The sequence below is a fragment of the Chaetura pelagica genome, unplaced genomic scaffold (genome assembly GCF_000747805.2).
Source record: "Chaetura pelagica isolate M959 unplaced genomic scaffold, ChaPel_1.0 scaffold565, whole genome shotgun sequence".
Taxonomy (NCBI): Eukaryota; Metazoa; Chordata; class Aves; order Apodiformes; family Apodidae; genus Chaetura; species Chaetura pelagica.
In genome coordinates, this window is record NW_009953388.1 from 103441 (window position 1) to 110355 (window position 6915).

Sequence of the window (6915 nt, forward strand, 5' to 3'; positions counted from 1 at the left end):
GTCCCGGTGGATGCGGCTGCGGTTGCCTCCCGGGGGGCTGAGCACAAGAGGGGACCCCCTGAGGCGTCCCCCGGGAACGGGGCAGGGCAGGGGCTCCCCGTGCGCTGCTCGCTGTAGCCTCCGTTGCCTTCGGTGGCACGTGGGAAAGCAAAGGCTCTACGTGTGGGTATCGGGGGGCTGCAGGCGGCACTGAAAGGTGAATATAAATGAAAGAGCATCGCGGTGAATGGAGTTGGTATTTCTTCCTTTGAGCACCTTTCCCGGAGTACCCCAAGCGAGATGAAAAGGCAAGAAAGCTGTGTTTTCCCAGGGATTCTGGGGTGTGTTCTTCAAATTCGGTCTTCCTTCCAAAATACATAGGCCTAGTTATTATAAATGCATCTGTCTGTGCAGCCAAGGACTCTGGATATATTTATTGCTGGCCTTAGGACTTCTCCATTTCTCTTCTGCAGCCTTTTTTCGCACTTCACTTCAGCCACCACTCAGGGTGTGATTTCTATGCATTTTGCTGCCCTTTTCCCCACACTTAAAGCTCCTGTAACAAGCTCTACCTTGTGTCACTTAATCACCTGAAAGTGCTGCTTATTGGTTTTTTTAGGGGCAGGGGGAACCCCTGGCAAATTACCGACTTGGTAAAGGGATGCAATTTGGAAAGGGGCTTGAGGAGGCAATACTGATGCTCTCCCTGAATGCCTGTATCTCATTCCCTGTTTGGGTCAGGATAGGAAGACTCATCCTTGCAAACACAAGATGTTTTTCATGGAGCACAGAGGCCTGTCACACATAGGATAGGATGGTACCCTATGGAGGAGCTTAGGAAATGAAAAGTAAGAGTTGGGGTTTCACAGAGCACTGTGCATGGAAAAAAAACAACCTTAATGAATAAAAAATTCCAAGCTGTCAATTCCACCTGACCTATCATCTTAAGTAATTTTCAGCAGTAACAACGAACATCTGTTATTTATATTGTATGCTGAAAACAGACAGCATCCTGTAGCCTTAAGAAGTAGGAATGAGAGTAAACGACTCCGGATTCAGTAAAAGCAGGAAAGGATGCTCTTCATACTGACGTGCAGACCCCTGGGGCCTAAGGGCTGTTTCCAAGGTTTCTAGGTTCAGATGGGCTCTACAGCAACCACAGTGGTAGCTTTTAGTAGGGACACCCAGTTCTCCACTGGAAAAAGTGTAGGGGCTGCTGCTGCTGACATGGTGCTAGTGCTGTAGCTGCAAGGTGACATTTTTAGAGCTTTGTGTGTCTCTGACTGAATGGCCTGCACCCCCATTTCGTGTGTCTCACACAGGACATGAACCCTGAGGCCAAGGCAGGGAAGTTGCTTTCTGGGAAAAGCAGCTGTGCACTTTGGGCTGTGGAATGCCAGGGGAAGAGGAGAGGGAATATTTGTGGCAATGCTGAAAGCTATAAATGTCTCATCATGCATACTTAATATGCTTTTGAGTCCATTTCAGCCTTTTAGGGGGTGGCAGGTCTCACTGTGGAAGCCTGGTTCGTTTGTTAAAGGTTTTCAGTGCCATATACTAATCGCAGCATCTTACTCCAACCTTAAGCCTCCCACAGTAGTTCTTAGCAATTACTCTGTATGCCCCATGTAGCAAATTCCCTCTGGCCTTTTTGGTCTTATCTTGCAGAAGATTTTTTGAAGGTTGCAGATGCAAATACCTCATTTGCAGCCTTTACTTCCAAGGAAATACTCGCTATCCTATGCAAATACATGTGCAAGAGATGTATGAGCTGTTTCTCTTGGTTTCTTAATACAGTTTTGCATAGCAAACACAGAAAGCTAATTTCCTCCTCTCCATTGCCCCCAACTCTACACACATTCCCACTTCCCTGCTCCCAGTGCTGCTGCTTGCCAAAACTGCCTGGAGTCTGAGTAGGTTTGAGGATGCTCTAGATAAAATCTTTGTCCCACTTAGTCCTGTCGAACATGTATTCACCCTGACACACATGCTTTCCAAAGGCTCGGGTCAGTCATTCCACGTGTGTCTTGTTTTGCTTATTCAGTGGAAAATGCCAGAGATCTCTGCCTCCCTCCATAATTAGGCAGGAACTGAAGCTGCCATTGTATTGTGGCTGTGATCATGCTACTACTCCTATAAATTATTCACTGTATTGCAGTGTAATCTCCTGTTATGTTAAAAATAGGTCAGCATGAATGTCCCCAGTGAAATTTCTAAGTGACAATAGCCAATTCTAGCTTTGTCTCCAGAAAACAGTGACCTCTCCAAGCTGGTAATTGCCAATTATGTTCCACTTTCGTCTCCCTGCCAGCTCCAGTGCACCTTCACAAACACTAATTTCCAGCAACAGTAGCGCCACGTTATACTCGAGAGGACTAAGCCAGAGTTCCTAAATTGCCTGCTGGGCTTTGCCAGAGCACTTTGCCTTCCATTAGCCTTTGCTCCCAGGCCAAAGAGCAAATCAGAATTATCAGACAAGAGATTATAGTCTGAGAATACCTAAATGCTCTGCTCCCCCCAGGCACCCAGAAGGCTTCTCCCAAGGGCTGAGCAGGATTTTCTGGCTGATATGCATCAGTTACACATGGCTCTGGGGGGCAGATATGTGGAGAAGTACTTCACATTCCCCATCGCCTCATGGGCCCTGGCCTGCTGAATCCCCCAGGAGGACCCCCTGGCTTTCAGGTACATTGCAGATGTGTCACCTGGAGGAACCTGGAAAGGGGTAGTGGGATCTCATAGTTTGAACAGAGGTCTGAGGGAAACCTTTCACCATAAGATACTCTGCTATGAGGATCCCTGTGAAAATGTGGGATATTGCTGCAATTTCTCTGCTTACTATGGGGATGTGTTTCTGATATGGAGGTACAAAGACAGCCCCTTCCTGGGTGACTTCATTCACCTGAAAGTGAGGGCTGGTGGTGGGTGGCAATGCTCAGCAGACAAAGCAGATAGCAATTTGCATGGAGGTCTCTCATTAGCATGTTCAGATCAGCAAGAGCACAAAAGAAGCACGGGATGAGTGGGCAGATGGTGTCTTTGAACTTTAGGTGTCTGAGGTAGAATAGGCTTGCCCTAGTCCTTAAGGAAGACAATTTTTGCATGGGCTTCTGTTGTAACTCCCCTTTGCTGTGTTTCTGTGGAAATTTCTTGCTCAGAAGGAGATACCTGGAAGCACACGGCATCTTCATATTGCTGATGGATGCCCCACAAGACATCTCCAGCAGATGTCACACCCAGGCAAACCTCCTGTGGGAGCACAGGTGTCAAACCTGAGTGCTCTTGCCTGGGGATCTTGGTCCAAAAACAAGAGGTGAATTATTATATTTGAGAGTGAGGAGCACAACAGGTGCCAGAACCAACACTTGGAAAGGCTTTAACTAGAGAGGCCTGACCCCTGCCATGAGTAATCTGGGCAGAATGTGAGCTTTAATTTGCTGTCTGTACACAAGTTCACCATTATTCTTTCCAGCTAAACATATTCAAGTGTTGCCACAACTCTCCTACTCTTTATACTTCACCCTGCCCATGCTGCTCTTCAGGTTGACTCCATTCCCATATTTATACCTTCTCTGTCAGACGAGCCTGTCCAGTGCATCTGGCTGGCACTCATTGTCTTTCCTGTAACACCTCTTGCTCTTCTTCTAAAAGATGCTGATACCCACTTGTTTTTCACTGCTGACATCCTCTAACCACTGTGCAACCATTTCCTCCCTTTTACTTCCCATCACCGTGTTGCTGCTCCACCCCTGAGTTCCTCATTTCTCTTGATGTTGCTTTTGCAAAGCTTTCCACCTGCAACTCTCAGGGCATTTTGTGGGAAAAAGTTACTTGACTTGATCTCCTGCAATGATTTAGGAACAGATTCAATCTTCTGGGACTTCTGGCCAGAAGTTCATCAGCACTGGATCGTTGGGAATGGCTGAAATGTAAGGCAGTGGTTGTGCCCTGTGGCATGGTGATCAGGATACACATGGTGTGAGGAGCAACAGAAAACTACAGGTGTGGAGGGAGAGGGCTAGGGACAGAAAGGGAAGATGCCTTTAGCTTTTAATGCACTGCAATAAATAGGTAATCTTTCTAAAATCTTTTCTTTGTCCTACTGTGTTCCTTTTGTGATGATCTGAGGTAGTTGCCTTCACAGCAAGAGCACTTCCCATCAATGGCCTGTGCCTCTGCCACTGTTTGAAGTTTGCAAGTTAACTCTGGGAGGCACATGCAAAGCATACACCCTGCCTGCCCTCACGTATGTAACTTGGGGGAACAGGACAAAGAAGCCACTGATTGATTTTTTTTTTATCCCCAGACTATCTCCCTTTCAAAATCAGCCCCAATGCCACTTCTGGGCAGGTTTTGGGTAGCAATGGGGAGGAGTTTATTGAGGGTTGGAGGGAGCAGCACATTCCAGTTTCTGAGAGTGCTTAGCAACCAGGGCTGGCTGAGCAGCTCCTAAGTGCATGCCAAGTGTGTGGATGGCATGTCTAGTACTGCAGCTCTAGCCTTACTCCCTCCGCCCCCACTACCTTGTTTTTGAAAAGCACTCCTTGTTTTCGAATTAAGGCACATGAAAAACTGCTGAAAACTTATTTTTGCTTTCCTGGACAGCTGGAATTCAACTATGCAATGTGATGATCAAAGCTATGGGCGTGATCAGAGATCTGAAGCAACAGGAATGGCACTGTCAGTCTGCTTTTTGGGAGCATGGCTTTCAGATACTCTCTTCCATGCTGCGGGTGTTGTACTGGCTTGAAGTCCTGCTGCTGGACAGCCTCAAAACCCTTGCTTCCACCTTGTCTGAAGGAGAACAGAGAGTGGGATGCAGTGCTTCCCAGAAGTCTGCAGCCAGAGAGATACCTGCTCAGGGCTGCTGTGCAGCTAAAGTGCCTTTCCCAGTCCAACAACATGTATAAGATCAAGAAGTCCCTCTTAGAGCATCTCCAGGAAAGGATTCAGCTTTGTAGACAGAAAGGTGGTCTGAGTCAAGCTGCTTCATCGAGATCTTCTTGAATCTTTGACTAATCTCTTCGCTCTTTCCTGTTTCTTGGCTCTCAAGTGCCCAGACCTGGCTCCCTGCCACAAACTGCATCTTTCATCATAACAGGGGGCTGATGTCCCCACTGTGTTTGCTGGTCTCTTAGGCAATTGATGCCATCTCTGCCCATGTTACCAGACACTGCTGAAACTTACTAGCTACATCAGGACTGCAGTTAAAATGTGAACCCAACCCATATTCACCTCCAGACTCCCCTTTCAGCCTTGCCTGCACTAGAGAGACAAATTTTGGGCAAGCTCTGAAGCACAGAGTGAGAAAAAGCCTTTCTTTGTACATGCCCAACACACTCTGGTCAGCAGTCCCAGGCATGGCTGGGCCACCCCATCCCTGTCCACCCCATGCTGTGAAGCAATTGTATAATGACAGGACCAAGGATCAAGAAGGATGGTTATTATATGGGACAGACACTGTGAGACATGTTAGCAACCACCAAAGGTATCCTAGGTCCATGACTGAAAGAACAGGTTGGGAACCTTGGTGTGGCCTGTGACAGCCTAGAGACAGCCTCTGCTTTCCTCTGCTCAGCATCTCCCACAGGTCATGGCAAGAAGGGGAGGAGCTGCAGGGATGAAGAGCATGGTCTGGGGAGAATGATGGTGAGGTAGAAGGATGCAAGGGCTGGGTTGGAGGGAAAGGAGCAAATAATGCCAAACAAGTTTCAAAATCAAGTGTTGTGCTGGGCACCCCTATTCCCACATGTTCCTAATGTGATCATTTCATAACAGAAACCCAGGAAGAGTCCTCTGGGGCAGAGGGTCCAAGCAATTTTCATCTTCAGTTATACTAGTATAAAACCAGAGTTATCCTGAAATAATTTCCTGATGGAAAACAGTATAGATGACCCAGCTGGGTTCTCAGTGCTGCCAGCGACCCGAGCTGACCACACTCCTCTTTCCTTCTGCTGGGCCACAGATCTGCACAGGGGACTGCAGCTTTGGGAAATGATTTGCATTCCCTTCCTGCCTCCAAGATACCACCACAGCCCTTTTTTCCTCATCAGCGCATATTTTATGCCTTAAATATAGCAAATACAGAACAAGTGCAGCGCACACGAGATGCCATTCGGGGGAGCGCAATGAACACGCTGCCTCTGAAATGTAACGAGCCCCAAGTGCATCTGCCACATATTTGGACTAAGATTCCAAAGGAGAGTGGGGGATCCACAGAACGGAGAAGCTTGCAACCAAACCCAAAGGCCAGTGCCTCTATGCATCCTCTGGGGGATGGAGGTTGGTTAGTTGGCCCAGCCTGCCTTCACCTGGAGGTGTTTAACACTCACAGCAGCAATTTCCTCTAGGAAAGGTGAAGAGCAGCTTTTTTGTGCCACGTCGCTGATGCTGTGAGTGGATTTTAATTGAAAACATCACAAATAATATGTGAGGCAAAGCAAAGACATAGTGGCTCTTCAGGGGTGTGATCTGGCTTTGTGGCTGGGGTTAAATGACACCAGTTAAACCACGCCAGTTTTTCAGCATCTGACCCTGAGTACTATTTTCAGTGCAGTGATTTTTGAAGTGATTAATGACAACAGCTTGGCACTAATCAGTGGCTGGTGCTGCTGATTAAGCTAACTCCTCCTTGGCTCACAACAGGCATTAGGAATAGAAAGGGCAGGAAGCTCCCCAGAGTGACAGAAGAGGCAGAGCAGATCAGGACCTCCTGAGGTGCCTGCTTTGCCATGGGAAAATTAAAAACAAACAAAAAAAGGTACAGCCATCCAACTCCACAGCTGAGCTCAGCAGTGCTGGAGGACTCTAGTCCTCCTCTGGCTTTGTTTCACTTTGGGAATATTTTTATATGGACCCTTTTCAACCTTCCCACCCCCCAAAATAATAATAATAATAATAATAATAATAATAATAATAATAATAATAATAATAATA

The 6915-nt window shown here is 47.2% G+C and overlaps 1 protein-coding gene across 1 annotated transcript in view; it reads right to left on the bottom strand.

The window, feature by feature from the left end:
• Positions 1-6915, bottom strand: part of FAM65B (family with sequence similarity 65, member B) — a 68463-nt gene that overhangs the window by 52471 nt on the left and 9077 nt on the right. The window lies entirely within an intron of this gene.